Genomic DNA, 18,715 nt, shown 5'->3' with positions numbered 1-18,715 from the left:
CCAATGATGAATTCCAGAGACTCAATATTGATGAATCGAACCTCTAAAAACCCGAATTGATTTTATGACGAAAACATGCAAATATGAATTATAAGGGATTTAAGTCGGGATTTAAAAGATGAATTAATTAATAACGAATTACATGTTAAAGATATTATACTAGAATTATCGTGTCAATGAAACATGAACAAACAAAGACAAAACAAAACAAACAGACGAACAAAAGACGAAGGAAGAAGAAATGATGCAGGAATTGCGGCAACCTCAGGAAGAGGCGCAGCAGGTGCTGCATCCCTTCGAAGAGGCGCAACAGTTGCTGCGTCCTTTCTCGACGTTTGTCTCCTGTTATTCCGTAAAAAAAGGTTTAAAACAAGGTTTTATAAATCGGTTTTGAATGTGCTTTCGACGTAAACCTTACAATAATGATTACAAAAATAAAGTCCAATAATAAAATAAGGGATTTACACCCTCAGACTTACATGTTTGACGAAACGAGATTGACTAAGTTAACGTTTAGTGATGCTCGACTCGATTGTACGACAAAAGTGCCCTCTAAGACGAAATTAAACAAGATTGATTAAATTTGATTGAGGTGGAGTTGGTCAAATTGGTCGGTCATGCAAAACGAGGCTGGTACTCAGAAGGATCCGAACTTACGTGGTCGAATGTTCAAGCACGTAGACGCCAAAAAGCAAGAGCGTGGTCTTAGAATGCAAAGGGAGAAGAGAAGGACGGACACTCGCGTGAGAATGATCGGTTCGTTTCGTGTTCACAATTTAAGGTGTGGTCGTTGGGTCACGTCCGAATCAAAACACAATTTATAGCTTCACAAACAACTCTACAATTAGTAAAGAGGCAAGTAAAGGTCGGATCCCAAGGGACGGGTATTGAAATGAGATTTCTATTACAACTAGTGGTGTCTTAGGGGTGTCACAAATTGGGTTGATGTAGAAGGTCACTAAACTAAAATATCAATGGAAATAAACAAGCAACATGAATTAAAGAGTTGTAAACAATTGATTAAAAAGCACTAGGGTGTCATGGGATCATAGGGGAATCATGGGAATTGATCATACAAACATGTTCTCAAATTATAAGCAAGCAATTATTGTTGTGATGGATTGAGTTGGGTTATATCTTACAATCCTAGGAAAGTTTGGGTCCCGGAGCCGAATCGATTAGAATGTACAACACCTACAAGTCGACTTAGTCTTCCCTACTCAAAAACATGCATGGTCTAATGAGACTCGAGTTGGGTTATGTCTTACAAGTCTCATTGAAAAGATAGGAGATGGTGGTAAATGCAAGGATTCATAGGCTTAGCATTTCATCAAATATAACATGTGCATGAGTTGAGATCAAAACAAGCAAGCAAATAAAACATGAAAGCATATTAATTTAAGCATGAATCATTCCCCATGTTGGTTTCCCCTAATCACCCATTAACCCTAGCTAATAGACTACTCACTCATTATCATGTTGATCATGCTAGCAAGGTTGTCAATCATACCAACAAAATGAAACATGATGAATAAATGAAAGTAATTAACAATAATTAAAAAAGGATTAAGAGAATTATACTTACTAATGATTCCAATAATAAAGCAAAGATAAAAGAAGTACTTGATGCTTGATTGAGAGGTTGTCAATCTCCCAATAATAACCCAAATAATCTTCAATTACCCAAAATAAAGGATGAACAAAAGAGAGATTAAGGAAATAAAACTTGTATTATAACTTGATTAATTGTTGATTACAAAATTAAAGAGAGATTTGATTGGTATTAACTACTCTAAGAATTGATAAGAAGAACATGCTCTTCTAATTAGACTAATGGGGTATTTATAGTGGAGATTAGGGGGATGCATTAGGGTTAACTAAGGGCTAAACTAGTAATTACACTTTTTAGATTGAGCAGGGAGGAGCCGATATTTTTCGAAGGAAGGGCTTCTTTCTTTGTAGCTTGGAGAAGAAGAAAATGCATTGTAGAGGAATCCGAGCGGATTAGTGTCGGGACGGGCGGATTCTGGCGGTGGAACTCGAGCGGCTTAGGAGGAATCCGGGCGGATTGTGGCAGTGCTAACCCGAGCGTCTTGGGATGAAACCGCACGAATTGTGCAGGTGGAGGACGGCCGGATTGTAGTCAATCCGCACGGATTGTTCTTTAGAATGATTTCTTCTTCTTTTCTTCCCTTTTCTTCATAAATTCCTTGGGGATTTCCTTGGGGACTCAAGGATCCTTTCTCAACATTGCTCATCTACTATAATATGTACAAAGGCCTTCTAATCTTGTCTCTCCTTGATGCTTGGTCATTGGATTCGATCAATTTAGTCTCGTTTTGCCAAGAAAATGCAAGATTCTTACTCCTTTCCTACCAAGGGATCAAAATCTCAAAGAATATGCAAAACAAAGAACTAAAGATAAGAAATGACCCAAATATGCACTAAAAAGCATGGGAACAAGGCTAATTCGAGGGCTAAATATGCGCTAATTATGGTCACATCAAATATCCCCAAACCGAACCTTTGCTCGTCCCGAGTAAAGAGGTGACAAAGACTAGGACCATTATTTAAACTAACCTAATAACATAGCCGATATGAGACAATTAGCGGGTCTCACTCCGCCCCTTCAACTCATAACAAGACAACCATGAGGTAGGATGCCTTCTTGCAAGGCAAGGTGGGTCTTGCCAAAATGGCGACACATCCAAACATTAAGCACACAAAATCACATAATAGATGCATCTACAAAAGAATAGCCACTTCCTCATCAAGCGGCGGAGGCACTAAAGAGGAACAAATTTAAGAGCATGTAATCCTTCACAAATACTAGTTCAACAAATTACTAAGGCTAAGAGGATGGCACTAAATCACCTCCAAATGGTGTTAAACTAGACTACTTTCGTCCTCAATTTCCAAATGCTTTCGTCAAGAGCGATCGGATGGTGGTGGAATGATGATCCCTATGACGCTAGTAGCATATGACATGACAAGTCTCGAATTCTCTACAAAAGTAAAGGTCATGGATCGTCCCAAGCTCGACAAAGTGGCTTGACAAAAAGGCTTTTTGGGAATGAAATGCTCAAATCTTTATACACAATGAGTGGATATGACTAGTATTCAAAATTGTCCTCATTTCACTTTCACATTTCAAAAATTTTAGATGGGGTTTGTCCCTTCCGGGCTAGTGTCCTTTGCTTTCTCCTATCGCTTATTAGGCAACCGGTTAACCTCTAGACAATAGCTTTTCGGGGTGATAGTCACTCTGTCTCTGGGCGGCCGAATTCACAACCGTGTGGGGGCCCAATTCAATGGATCCGGCACCAAAGCACATCGAAGTGGTACGCCTCCATCAAAACAAATTAAATTTCTCAACATTCAACAATTCATAACATTTGAGGTTTCCTTGGCATTAAATTACTTCCACATGACAAAATTCTTTGAAATGAGCACTTCAAGCTTATTGATAGAAAATATTTTTGGGTTGCCTTACCACAAGGTCAATCAAGGTCACCTAGACAAGTTAACCAAGTCCACATCGCATCACGGGGTTGGATAGGTGACTCACATGAAAACCCTTGACTAGGCTTTGGGTCATGGGTTAAAAGACACTAGTATGACACTATCTAGGGTGTTTTACAACCATTCTAGTAGGCAAAGTCTTAAGTTGAACAAGTATTTGTAATGGCTTAGTTGCTCTTGTCAAATTCCTAATTAGGCATTTTTCAAAACTTTTATCTAAATGCAACTATATGCTATGATGCAACTAATATAAACATCCTAATGCAAGTGATTCTATCAACTAATATGACATATAAACTAAATGCAAGTCCTAAGTTCACATTGTTATACCGCATCAAACAAAATAAAGCCACATAGTCATTAACATAAAGAGGAAAAAGGAGATTGGAAAGATCATACCATGCGGTCTTCATGATCCTCATGTCTCGGATGTGGCGTAGTCAATCAATGTGAACAAGGATAAAACAAACACAATATATACAATTATATAAACAAGACTACACTACAAAAGGAAATAAACATGTTATTGGCTTTTTAATTTTTTTCAATTTTTATGATTTTCAAAATTTTTCAATTTTTATCATTTTGGAATATAAAGTTAAGTTAGAATTCTCCATCCCCACACTAATATGGGCATTGTCCTCAATGGCCAAAATGATGTGAAATTATGCAAAGATGATGCATGATTTCTATACTAAATGTAATCTACACTAGTCTACACTACATGATGCATGGTTTTTGTTATGACGGAGAGGATAATTTAGATTACCTCCCGTTGTGTATGCATTAACTTCCCCAAACCGAGTTAGACACTATTGCTAATGTCCAAGGATGGGTGTAGTTCATGCACACACTATGCAATGCATGAAACTAATTTGTCATTTTGGATTTTGAAAGTGGGAACAATAAAATGAGAACACATCAATGGTACCGAGGTGTGAGTCCTCTATGGTGCTAGGACTACTCCAACAATGATAAAGAAAATAATTAAAACAAAGAGAGAAATAGACAAACCATGAGAGGGTAGGAGCCTCCAAGGATTGCTAATCTTCCATCATATCATCATCATCATCACTTTCCTCATTAGAAGTGGTCACATTGCCACTTCCCTCTTCATTTGCTTCTTCACCTTGCTCATCATATTTCTCACCATCCTCTTCTCCTTCTTCACTTGCTTCTTCATCAATGTTATCATCAACCTCTTCATTACCGACAACCTCATTGTCACCCGAAATGACCCTAGATGCACCCGAAAATAGGACTTCTCTATCCGCCCAACTAGGCAAAGGACATGATGGATCAAGTAGTCCTTGCCTAGCTAAGTGTAGGAGGGGTGGATATTGAGCCAAGTAAGCATTTTTCCGATCCTCAAAGGCTTGCTTGTGCATTGCTTGCATGAGAAGAGTCAAATAATCATTTCTTGCTTCAACACCTTCCGGCTTGAACTCTTGGTACTCAAAAGGGTAAGGTGGTGTGACAATGGAAGAGGAGGGCATTTCAAGTTCACCCTTTTGTTGTCGGATAATATACTTGGCCTCTTTTGAAAGGGTAAGTAGATAATTGGTCCGGTGGACGCTTAGACGACAAATCTTTGAAGGCAAAGTAAACGATCTAGCCCCACTAGTGAGCCATCCATACTCGGTGTCAAGAGGGTTATGGGCAACCCACTTGTACTTGTGTATCATAGTATGCATATCAACAAGATGACCACCCTCCTTTGCTTTATACTTGTTATCCTTGTTGAAGTTAGGATCAAAGTATTTAGCTAGGATAGTGACTAGGCCGCCATTGACAATAACAGTAGTACCTTTCTTCCCACAATCAATGTTGAGCCATCTATCTACCAAAAGCCTTAAAGAGTTGAAAGGCTTGGTGTGTACTCTTCCAATGTTCAAAGCCGATTCAAGAAGAATAAAATCAAGTTTGGTGAAATGGTTGGTATCTTTCCTTGCAATAATGGTGTTTCCTATGACCTTGTGCCATACTCTTATGCCCGGATGGTGGACTAAAAGAGCATGACTCGCATGAAAATCCTCAAATTTCCTTCCGGAAATTGCCTCCCAAAGAGGGTTGGGGTCATACTTTCCGTAATTCTTAAAATAACTCGGTTCATCACTAAGACCCAAAATTTCACCCAATTCCCTAAAGGAAATGCGTCTACTAACATTAGCTAGACGAAACTCGAGGTTCTCCCTAGTCTCAACTTTGGTGACTTTCAAAGAACTCAAAAATTCCAAGGTAAGGGAGGGGTATGTCAATTCTTTTGATTTAAACAATTTCTCTAACCCCATGGCTTTGAAAAAGGCTCTAGTTTGCTCAAGAACACCCAATTTTTCTAAGGTATCTTCACAAATAAACTTGGTGGATTGAAATGATTTCCTAGCAAACTTGGCAAAAGTATCTCTATGGGTTTCGGAAATAAAATTTACCTCCGGATAATGCAAAAGTTGATCAATTTCCGGAGTCGTAGATGTTGTTGCTCCCATAGAAGGTTGTTGTTGTTGTTGCACTTCCAAGTTTGGGGTTGCTACCACCATAGCAAATGCTTTCTTTGCTTGAAGAGCCTTTTGCCTTTGTGAAAGTGTCTTAGCCTTTGGTGCCTTTGTTGCCTTTGTTGTTCCCTTAGTCCTTGCCATTGATGAATTAACCAAGAAAAGAATGAAAAATCTTCAATTTGTAGTGTACCCAAATCGATTTAAAGGTGAAAGGCTTTGCCTTTATGAATTCAAAAATCGACTCAAAGGTTGAAGATTTTGTGCTTGGTTTTGATTTTTATTGAAAAAGGAGTGATTGATTTGTTGTTAAAAGGATGATTTGATTTGATTTTGGTGAATGTAGTTGAGGAATTTTGTTTTTGTGATGGAGAGGATGAGGGTTTTGATGTTTTTGAGTAGTGTTATGAATGAATGAATGAATGAATGAAGGTGGGAGGGGTTTTATAAAGCCCGAAAAATTCGAATCGGGGGCAATCCGTGCGGTTTCGCTCAAGACGGCGGATTCTGCACTTTCTGGGTTGGGAAAAACTCGCCTAAAGACGGGCGTCTTTAAGAGAAGACGCTCGGATTCGCTGACACGGGACGGGCGGATTCTTCAGAAGACGGACGGATTTCATTCCAGGAATTTTTCTTGTTTTCCTCAAAGAGAAGACCGGCGTCTTCCTCACAAGACGGGCGGATTTTCGAGACGAGCGGATTGCGATTCAGACGCCCGATTCTCTTACGGTCAAAAATCTTTCAAAAATTCAGCTCATAGGGACGTGCGTCTTATACCCAATACGCTCGGATTGTCAGAGACGGGCGATTCTCCTGAATCCGCCCGGATTCCCGCCCCCTTTGTACCCGGATTCAGTTCTATCCGTGTACAATGCATATCCCTTATCATTCTTCCATTCTTCTTTATATCTTGTGTTCTTCATTGTGGGGGCACTACTAAGGCATGGATAGCCTAGGCAATTGCCATCCCCACACTAAGCTAGAGCACTACACATCAATTGAAACTATTAGTCCCTCCCTCACTTCTCTCAAACATGACAATTATCTTGATCAAAGTAAATAAAAATCCAAAGATGACAAAAAATGCAGGAATTGCAATGCGAGTTAGGGAGTTAGAAATATTTACAAACGGTGGTTTAGGCAGGACTCTACCAAACTCTCATTCTTGATGAGATGTCAAGGGGGCATGTTCAAGGTGTTGTTGATGTTGCTCAACACCTTGAAAAAGTAATCAAAAGCTTGTTCATTATTGTTATAGAGCTCTTCAATAGACGTTGGCCCTTGTTGTCGGTCTTGATCGATGGCATTACCAATGTAGGGATTAAAAATCCCTTCAAATTCGTCGTCCCAAAGGCCACAAACTTCATTAAGTTGATCATTGAAACTCTCTTGATTTGATGGAGACAACTCTCCTAAATTCCTCTCTTGGCCAATGAGGCCATCCTCTTCTTCTTTGATTGATTTTGATGAGCTTTGCAAGCTCTCCTTGTCACAATTCACTTGTTCTTTGAATGGAGCATCTTCAATTTTCTTCTTCCATTGGAGTTCCGATTTCTTCCTCTCATCCTTTCGGCTATAATGATCGATCATGAAACACGGTTCATACAAACGAGGAGCTCTCATAGTCTTGTCAAGATTAAAGGTTATGCTTTCATCTCCCACTTCTAGAGTGAGCTCACCATGTTTCACATCAATCACCGCACCCGCGGTATGTAGGAAAGGTCTTCCTAGAATGATTGGAATGTTGGAATCTTCCTCCATATCAACAATGACAAAGTCCACCGGGATGAAAAACTTCCCAATTCGCACGGGGACATCTTCCCATATCCCTAATGGTGTCTTCGTCAATCTATCGGCCATTTGGAGTGTGATGTTGGTGCATTTAAGCTCTCCCATCCCCAACCTTTTACTCACCGAGTACGGCATAACACTCACACTAGCCCCTATATCACATAAGGCTTTGTTTATCGTTGTGTCGCCAATGGTACACGGTATTGAGAAGCTTCCCGGATCCTTTAGTTTTGGAGGTGAACTCCCTTGAAGTATTGCACTACTCACCTTAGTGAAGGCGATAGTCTCAAGTTTCCGGATTGACTTCTTCTTTGTGAGGATATCTTTCATGTATTTCGCATAGGCCGGCACGTGATTTATTAATTCCGAGAAAGGAATTGAGATTTCTAAATTCTTCACAATTTCCATGAACTTTCCAAGTTGATCATCAAATTTGGGCTTGGCTTGACGACTTGGAAAAGGAAGTCTAATCACAATGGGCTCCTTCTCCTTGACCTTGTCTTCATTTTTCTTTGAAATTTCTTCTTTTGATGATTCTCCATCTTTGGAGTTTTGCACAATTTCTTCCTTATCACTAACTTCCACAACTTCATCCTCAACTTGCTTCTTCGGTGCTTCATACCTTGTACAACTTCTCAAGTGAAGGACACTAACCGTTTCATGTCTTGGGGGATTACTTTGAGGTGGTAATTGCCCCTTTTGTCTTTCTGAGCTTGAAGATGCTAGTTGAGTCAATTGTGTTTCCAACATCTTGGTGTGAGCTAGAATGTTGTTGATGGTGGTTTCCTTTGCTTGACTATCTTTTTGCATTTGAGTGAAAAATTCTTGTTGATTCTTTTGCATTTGGAGGACCGCTTTTTGGACATCAAAACCTTGGTCATTTTTGTGATTGTATGGATTTTGATTTTGGTAACCTTGGTTTTGATTGTAAAAGGGTCTTTGATTTTGGTTTCTCATGGGTGGTGGAGTGTATGTTGTTTGAGGGTTTTGAACATTTTGGCTTTTGTATGAGAGATTTGGGTGAAACTTGGTGTTTTCATTGTAATAGTTGGAATAAGGGGTACCACTCTTGTATGCTTGGAAAGCATTCACTTGTTCATTTGTTCCCCTACATTCACTTTGGTCATGTCCCAAAGTTCCACAATTCTCACATATCCCACTTGGGATTGATGAGGATGCCGTCATGGCATTAACATGATGCTATGGTGATTTTGAGACTTCTTCAAGTCTAGCCATAGCTTTTTCAAACTTCAAATTGATTATGTCAATATGAGCACTAAGTTGAGCACCCAATTGAGTAACGGAGTCCACTTCATGCTTTCCTCCTCTAGTAGCCTTGCGAGGTCTACTATATTGTGAGTTATGGACCGCCATTTCCTCAATTTTGTTTCATGTTTGATTGTCATCAACTTCGGTGAACATTCCATTTGATCCCATGTTGAGAATGTTCCTTGAATCTTCATATAAACCGTTCCAAAATTGTTGTACCAAGAACCATTCGCTAAGTCCATGGTGAGGACATGAGCGACAAATTCCCTTGAACCGCTCCCAAGCTTCATACAAAGATTCTTCATCCCTTTGCTTAAAACCCGTAATTTGAGCTCTTAGCATGTTAGTCTTTTCCGGTGGGTAGAATTTTTTGTAGAAAGCTAGAGCCAACTTCTTCCAAGAATCTATTCCGAGAGTGGCCTTGTCAAGGCCCTTCAACCATTGTTTCGCGGTGCCGATTAGAGAAAAAGGAAATAAGACCCATCGAATTTGGTCTTGAGTCACACCGGTTTGAGAGATTGCATCACAATAGTCGCAAAAGGTTTCCATATAAGAATGAGGGTCTTCACTAGGCATCCCCCCAAATTGGCTCCTTTCGACTAATTGGATAAAGGCGGATTTGGCAATAAAATTTCCGGTTAGATGTTGTGGTGTAGGAGTACCATTGGGTAGGTTCTCCTCGGTGGGTACGGAATGTGATGAGAATTTAGGCATTGTAGGTTGATTTTGTGGGTTATTGTGTAATGGGTTCTCCTCTCCTTCTATTGCGAAAGGGTAGATGAACTCAATAGTTGGTTGAACAACCTCACTAATACCTCTCAAATTCCTCCTAGCAAATCTCCTATTGTTCGTCAAGGTTCTTTCAATTTCACGGTCAAAAGGTAACAAATCACCTTGTGACCTTCTAGACATGCAAAATATCAAACAACTCGAAAACAATTAGAACAAAGCTTGAGGGGTTTTACTTCCCCAAGGCGAAGAAAGACACAACTAATAACAATAAAAGGAAATCTAAATCAAGTAAACACCGTCCCCGGCAACGGCGCCATTTTTTTGATCGGTCCGTTTCGTGTTCACAATTTAAGGTGTGGTCGTTGGGTCACGTCCGAATCAAAACACAATTTATAGCTTCACAAACAACTCTACAATTAGTAAAGAGGCAAGTAAAGGTCGGATCCCAAGGGACGGGTATTGAAATGAGATTTCTATTGCAACTAGTGGTGTCTTAGGGGTGTCACAAATTGGGTTGATGTAGAAGGTCACTAAACTAAAATATCAATGGAAATAAACAAGCAAGATGAATTAAAGAGTTGTAAACAATTGATTAAAAAGCACTAGGGTGTCATGGGATCATAGGGGAATCATGGGAATTGATCATACAAACATGTTCTCAAATTATAAGCAAGCAATTAATGTTGTGATGGATTGAGTTGGGTTATATCTTACAATCCGAGGAAAGTTTGGGTCCCGGAGCCGAATCGATTAGATTGTACAACACCTACAAGTCGACTTAGTCTTCCCTACTCAACAACATGCATGGTCTAATGAGACTCGAGTTGGGTTATGTCTTACAAGTCTCATTGAAAAGATAGGAGATGGTGGTAAATGCAAGGATTCATAGGCTTAGCATTTCATCAAATATAACATGTGCATGAGTTGAGATCAAAACAAGCAAGCAAATAAAACATGAAAGCATATTAATTTAAGCATGAATCATTCCCCATGTTGGTTTCCCCTAATCACCCATTAACCCTAGCTAAGAGACTACTCACTCATTATCATGTTGATCATGCTAGCAAGGTTGTCAATCATACCAACAAAATGAAACATGATGAATAAATGAAAGTAATTAACAATAATTAAAAAGGGATTAAGAGAATTATACCTACTAATGATTCCAATAATAAAGCAAAGATAAAAGAAGTACTTGATGCTTGATTGAGATGTTGTCAATCTCCCAATAATAACCCAAATAATCTTCAATTACCCAAAATAAAGGATGAACAAAAGAGAGATTAAGGAAATAAAACTTGTATTATAACTTGATTAATTGTTGATTACAAAATTAAAAAGAGATTTGATTGGTATTAACTACTCTAAGAATTGATAAGAAGAACATGCTCTTCTAATTAGACTAATGGGGTATTTATAGTGGAGATTAGGGGGATGCATTAGGGTTAACTAAGGGCTAAACTAGTAATTACACTTTTTAGATTGAGCAGGGAGGAGCCGGTATTTTTCGAAGGAAGGGCTTCTTTCTTTGTAGCTTGGAGAAGACGAAAATGCGCTGTAGAGGAATCCGAGCGGATTAGTGTCGGGACGGGCGGATTCTGGCGGTGGAACTCGAGCGGCTTAGGAGGAATCCGGGCGGATTGTCGCAGTGCTAACCCGAGCCTCTTGGGATGAAACCGCACGGATTGTGCAGGTGGAGGACGGCCAGATTGTAGTCAAGCCGCGCGGATTGTTCTTCAGCAAGATTTCTTCTTCTTTTCTTCCCTTTTCTTCATAAATTCCTTGGGGATTTCCTTGGGGACTCAAGGTTCCTTTCTCAACATTGCTCATCTACTATAATATGTACAAAGGCCTTCTAATCTTGTCTCTCCTTGATGCTTGGTCATTGGATTCGATCAATTTAGTCTCTCGTTTTGCCATGAAAATGCAAGATTCTTACTCCTTTCCTACCAAGGGATCAAAATCTCAAAGAATATGCAAAACAAAGAACTAAAGATAAGAAATGACCCAAATATGCACTAAAAAGCATGGGAACAAGGCTAATTCGGGGGCTAAATATGCGCTAATTATGGTCACATCAGAGAAATATAAGGAACGAAGCTCCTATTTATACTAATCACACGGGAGGCATTAGGGTTTCGGAGAAACTTTGGAAGTGAATCTCGAAAAGATTTGAAAATACGCAGAAAGGAACTGGGGAAAAGGCGTAGCAGCCACTGCGTCTCTTGGAAGCGACGCAGCACCTGCTGCGTCCTTTCCCAAGTGGTTTCCTCCTACGGAAGAAAGATTTCCGCGTTTCTATTATTTTATTGCGGTTTGATCTCAATTTCCTTAATATTTTATATAATATTTCCGGGATATAATTTGCCAAAGAGATTAAAAGATTGAAAATATGGAATAGAAGTATCCGGAACATTCCAGAATATTCTGACTCGGCATTTTAAAACGGTTATTAGAAAATGAAGACGGTTTTTGACCCGGACTCCAAATGTACTCTAACTACTGTCAAAACGACCGTATTAGCGCGTAGATGACGACTATGAGGTTGATACAAGTTTTTGAGCTATCACTTGACAATAAACTTACAAACTTTCATAAATCGTTCCGTGTACCAAACATGCGGCCCAATCATCACCGGGTGGCTTGCGGGAGGTGCAGAAATGATGTATCTACAGAGCCCCCACTTTGACTAAGGCTTGGACAAGGCGAAAGTCAAAGTATAGCCATCAGGTCAATCGAAGATTACAACCTGACGACTATGGCGACGCGAGGCGGCTCAAGGGGTCTGAGCCAAGGACCTGTCGTCGGGAACATTTTAGAGTCTGTCGACTATCGGGGAGGGTCGTTTAAAGTCCATTAGACTACGTAAGGAGGCTCGCCAGCCATAAGAAGAGACCATACATGAGATTCCTTGAGACTCCAAAGGAAGGCAAAACGTGAAATCGAAGAGGCGGCAGGACGCCGGCAGGAATTGCTGCGGAAATCTGCTCGGGTCGGTTTTCAAACAAACTTCTGCAAAACTTGAGGTTAATGGTTATATCCACGTGTTGAGAGGGACAATTGGCCGTCGTGAACTCTCGCTGGGGGAAAATAATCGAGACTGATCTTCACGTCTTGAGAGGGACAATTGTCTGTCCAGAACTCTCGCTCGGGGAACAGAATAGAGGTGTGTCGAAACACCTGTCAGAGGATACTCGCTTGTTGTGGCAAGCGAGGTTTTGATAAAGTACCGCAACAGTTCGCAGTTGGCTTGAAAATGCGGGTCCGGGCGAAGAATAAACATCAAACGGACCAAATATATGGTATATGGTATTGAGGAAGAGGCGCACCAAAATGGGCCCACAAATAACGAACTTATAACGAATCTTCGAAAATTAATTTGGAGGGAAACTGAGGAAGAGGCGTAGCAAGAGCTGCGTCTCTTGGAAGAGGCGCAGCACCTGCTGCGTCTTTTCCTGAGTGTGGCTTCGTCTGGGTAAAAGCCCGATAAAAGTCGTGTTTTATTCATAATTTCGAAACATAATTCCGTCTAATACTCTCTCAAATTCCAACCATTTCTCGCCAAAAATTGATCAAAAGCTTGCATTTGCCATGAATAATCGAGGTATGTGTATTATCTTTGCATTAATCTTCCATATTTGATCAACTTGGATCGACAAATTAGGGTTTCCAACCCTAAAAATTTCGAAAATTTGGGGCTTTTCCCCCAAATGATTTTGCCTTGCAAAATTGACTTCGTAGATGGATAAATGGCAATATAAGGATCATAACCATGTGTTCATTTCGAATTTTCATTGAGTTTTGAGCATTTGAGCGAAATTGAGACGGTCTCACAGCTGAACCGTAAGTTGCTTCGAAAATAGCCTTAGGATTGCCCATTTGTGATGAAACTTGGTATTTAGAATCCTTGTATGATGGGTAAACTTCCTACCATTTCGGAATTTTGATTTGTGACGGCTTTTTCAGGACACTTTTCTAGGGCATAATCATCGTTATAACGAAATGCTGTCAATATTCTGACTCGCACCCATGACTAGGCTTCAATTTAGACTTGACTTAACCCACATTACCACATGAGTGGTCGGGTTTTTGGAAAAAACGGCCAAAGATGGCGAGAAAAGAGCGATTTCGGAGCTTTGAAGACTAAAAAATCCCCTAATTAAGGCTTGTCGTCATTTGACGCGGCCTAAATTCACTTTAATTTTGTAGGTGACGAGGCTTCTATGTCGGGGAGGGGCCCCATAGACGTGGACACAACTCTTAACCCTTTTCGTACGCTTGAGAAGGCGTTAGAGCAGGCTTTTACTGCTGCAGTGGCAGCAGCTGAGGACGAGGTCGTCGAGGAAGAGGTTGTCGAGGAGGAGGAGGCCCCGAGGCGGGCCAACGTCGGACGAGGTGGTCATCAGCTAAGGGGAGAACTCGAGTGGGCTAAGAGTTGGGACTGCAGACACCTCATCCGGGCTGCGGAGGGTCACCTGTCCTACAGGACGGTGAAGAGCTTGGTAATTTGAACTCATCACTCTTTCATTTATCTTCTTTTATTATTATTTGCTATTCCTTTTCCCTTTCATTCGAGCTAAAGATAGCTCTTGCTTCGAATCAAAATAGGAGGCCGGGAACATCAGGTCTTTCTCGGGCTACACGACGATGATGGAGTTTTACGGGAGGTTGTCGCCGGAGGAGCGGACCATCATCGAGCGGGGAGCGTTTGGTGCCTTGGTACGAGCTTGGAGGGACATCAAGGGAAGGAATATTCGGGCTAACCTTAGCCTGGTTTGAGCTTTCGTTGATCGGTTTTGGGACACGACCTCTACCTTTCACATGCCTTTTGGCGAGGTTGGGGTCACGTTGGAGGATTACGGCATGATTTATGGCTTGCCGTGCTGGATTGAGGCTGTGGTGTGGCCGGAGACAGCCATGAGGGTGGACTCGGCTGAGGCTAGGAGCTTGATCGATTAGAACCTGATGCCGAAGGCTACTGCGGTTCCCGGGCTGGTGCTTAGTTCCTACGTTCGGGATTACTTTGCTGGGAAGAGACCGGCGATGGTGGTGATCGATGGGAGGGAGACGGCTCCTCCTCCTTGCACTGCTGATCAAAGAGCTCGTTTGTGGCTCTGGTGGTTCTTGTCTTCGATCTACCTCGGAGACGAGGAAGAGAGGCTATCGACAAAGCTTCTTCCCTTCCTTTATGACCTGAGTGGCCTAGGCCATCGGGACTGGGTCACTGCTGGTTTTGCGGTCCTCATTCGCTATATGAGGGCCATGGTTCGTCCGGAGCTGATAGAGAAGGGGACTTCTCCTGCCACCGTTGGCCCTGGACTGTTGATGGAGGTATAAACTTTCATTTTGCATTATGAAAGATCATTTCCTTTTCTTATCGAATCACGAAAGATCGTTATTGATTATCTTGTCTTGCAGGCGTGGGTGTACTCCTACTTCCCGAGTCTCGTGCCCAAGAGGACGGAGCCAGTGGAGAGAGCCTATCCCGTTGTGAGGGAATGGGTGATGTGCCGCACGAAGAGCCAGCGTTCGTTTCACGACGTCTGTCGACGGGATGTGAACGCTCTGCAGTTGGAGGGCGTGACTACATTCGACTCACCCTTATTTGTTTGCTTATTCATTGCTTTCTTTTAGAACTGATCATAAGAATGACCTCTTGTTTGCTTTTCATAGTGGGTGCCCAGGCCTTGGGCGGACTACACTGGCGTTCCTCCTTTTATGGCTGAGGTTCTTCGACACAGGAGCTTGAGCCGATTGCTGTTGAGGACGTCGATGGGTCCCGTGTGGTACTTGGGCGAGCGTTTGACTCGTCAATGCTCTTGTGATGTCCTGACGGTCCCCATCGATCCTCCTCGAACGATGTTCAGGGAGCCTTCCGATGCTGAGAGGGAGGCAGACTTGGCAGACGTCGATGGCGATGCCCTTCTTCTTCCTGGTGAGGGCTACTCGGCGTTCCTTTACCGGAGGTTGGCGTACTGGCCAGTTATGGTAAGTACTTTATTCTTCTTTCGATTGTCTTGAAAACATGATGAATAATCATCAATTAATGAAAACCATTTGAATCTTTGCAGGAGGTTGAGGTGGCGGGCATCGAGCCCCCAGTGTACCCCGAGACCCTCGAGTACACCGGTGCGACGGGGATGACGATGATCTCCGAGCTTCGCGACTTTGACGTGGCGGTGAGAGATGCTGGCCTAGACGAGTGGCAGCATCTGATTCGGAGGGTATATTCCCCAACTTGTTTAAGTTTTGTATAAGAACATATGTGTTTAAACTTATCCAATCATTGAGTATCCTTGTTTATTGAAATATTGGTTGTGCCATCCCGGTTTGCGGCTTTGTGGAGGGTAGCCAACCGGCTATGGGCTACTGCCATCGAGGCACTTGCTGGCGGTCGAGGACGTCAGGTATGAACCTTCCGTTTACTTCATTTTTGAATTTTCTAATTTTATGTTTGAAATGATCGACATGAACCAATTCTTGTCATTTGCAGAGGGAGCGTGACTTAGAGCGAGAGCTAGCCCAGTGCCGAGAGGAGACGGCTCGGCTGCTGAGGGAGCTAGAGGTCCGCGACGCCGAGATCGCTGCTCTCGAGGCGAGAGTTACCGAGTTGGGCGGCGACCAGCAGTAGTTTGTTACTTTTTGTTGTTTTTGCTGTTGGCTGTACTTCACACACTTTTGTACATTTTGGGACCTTCATTTTGCACTTTATACACTTTATTTCGGGCTCGAGCCCCCAGTTTGGTGTACATATTCCTTTTGGTTGTATATATGATGTCCTGAGTGCCTTTGCTGTTGGGTTGTATGTTTGTACCTGCAGGTTAGCTTTGAACTGGTTTGGTAGATGACGGTTTATGCCGTCATGCTGCCAACGTTTACACAGAAATTGCACATAAAACACATATTTGTACACATGGCCTAAATTAGCGCAAGACAAAAACTCGAGAAAATACAAAAAATTTATCGAAAATGACCGGACGGTAGGGAGGGTTACCCCCTAAAAAAAGATGAAAACAGAAACATATAAGTTTGAAATTTGATATGAAACGGGAGTGAAATGATTCCCCCAAAAGAAAAAATTAAAAGAAATGGCTAAGTTTGAAAATGAATTATTAAATTGGTGAAATGATTCGCCAAAAAAGAAAATTAAAAAGAAATGGATAAATAATTAAATTGGTGAAATGATTCCCCAAAAAAGAAAATTAAAAAGAAATGGATAAGTGTGCTGAAATGACGAGAATGCCGATGTCGCCTCGAAATGCATGCCCGTGGAATTAGGAAACTTGAAAACATGGTAATTTGACGGAATTACCAAAAATAATAACCCATACGAATAGGAAATTATGCTTTAAAGAATTAGGAAATAACCAAGGAGGAAAATCACAGAAATACAGCTGAGGAAGAGGCGCAGTAGGAGCTGCGTCCCTTTGAAGAGGCGCAGCAAGTGCTGCGCCCTTTCCTCAGTGTGTCCGTCCTGACAAATTTTAGGAAACAACTTTTAGTATAAATATAGACGTCGATGGAGGTTTTATTCACATAATTCTTCCGTCTTTCTCCGTCTTATTACATAAAACTCTCTAATTAATCATACATCATGAATACTTTAGAAATCCGTCTCAAAGAATGGACAAACGAGTTCTCAAATGTGGAGAAACATGATATGGGTGCCTACAACTTTGGATCAATTTTGAGCTTGAAGCTAATCAAGGTTGTCAAACAGTTCTTAGAAGCTTGTCTTGAGTATTGGGACCCGAACTATCACGTATTTGCCTTTCCTGGAGGTGATATCTGCCCATTCCCTGAAGAAATTACTGCAATTGGTGGTTGGGACCCGAAACATTTACATGCTATACCCTCTACTTCTCAAGGGTATAAAAACAAATTTAGGGATTTGCTTGGATTGGCAAGAGTTGAGGTTGACCGTCCTGTGACCTCGAAAGGAGTCCGAATGCTTGATTTTATTGATCGATTCATAAATAGGGCATATCCTACTATCTCCTATGTTGCGAGGCGGAGGGCATTCAGATTTTGCCTATTGCATGTTTATGTCCTTCAAGGGCATGTTGATGAGGATATGAGAGGTGACCCTCGCTATTTGAGCCTAGTTGAGCAGATAGAGCTGCGCAGGAGCCCAGCTTGCCTATGTTTAGGAGAGATCCTGTTGGGGTTAGATAACAGGAAAGCCAACCGCGACCTTCCTTATTTGGGAAGTCCCATCATTTTGCAGGTAAAAGAGCACAACTTTTCTTTCTCTTTTTTTTTTCGTTTTTTTTCTTTTTTTTTTCGTTTTCATTGTTTTTTTTTTCGTTGTTTTTTTTTCGTTTTCGGATACTAATACCTGCTTTGGTAGGTTTGGCTTATGGAGCGCTTACAATTGATCGAGCCCCCAGTTAATGTTCCTGCTTATCATGCTCGCTCAATTGCAATGAGGACTAGGCTTTACATGGTGGATTTTACTCGAGTCTGCAACTACTGGGAGAACAAACTGACGAGCGAGGATGGTCCCTTGATTAGATGGATCGTACCATGGTGGCATCTTAAGTCTGTTACTGGAGTATCGTCCCTAGACCCTACCCGATCGGTGCGCATTCCTGGCTTGGAATTCATGGTATGCATCTTCCCAGAGAGGCTGATGAGGCAGGTTGGATTGAAGCAGACGATTTCGAAGCTTGATATGGTTCCTTAGACTGCCATGGCGCTTACTACTGAGAGCCGAAGAGAGTGGGCCATCAAATGGGCTCAAAGAAATATGTGGTTCCTGAACTCTTCTGTTAGTGCACTATGGGTATCAGATTCCTACTTGAAGTGGAGGAAAGCTACTACTCCTGAGGAGTGCGATAGACTAAGGAAACGCGAGCATGTTGACTACAAGGTTCGTGATGTAGAGAAGGAGAAAGAGAAGCACTTGA

At 41.6% G+C, this 18,715-nt stretch overlaps 1 non-coding gene across 1 annotated transcript; it reads left to right on the top strand.

The window, feature by feature from the left end:
* The first annotated feature begins 9,309 nt into the window (after positions 1–9,309).
* LOC141625901 (small nucleolar RNA R71) lies at positions 9,310–9,416 on the top strand. The gene has a single exon (XR_012535645.1). It is a non-coding gene; the product is annotated as a small nucleolar RNA R71 (small nucleolar RNA).
* The last annotated feature ends 9,299 nt before the right edge of the window (positions 9,417–18,715 follow it).

The sequence above is a fragment of the Silene latifolia genome, chromosome X, assembly GCF_048544455.1.
Source record: "Silene latifolia isolate original U9 population chromosome X, ASM4854445v1, whole genome shotgun sequence".
Lineage (NCBI taxonomy): Eukaryota > Viridiplantae > Streptophyta > Magnoliopsida > Caryophyllales > Caryophyllaceae > Silene > Silene latifolia.
The sequence above is the reverse complement of the archived record's forward strand: the minus strand, read 5'-3'. Positions and strand labels throughout refer to the sequence as shown.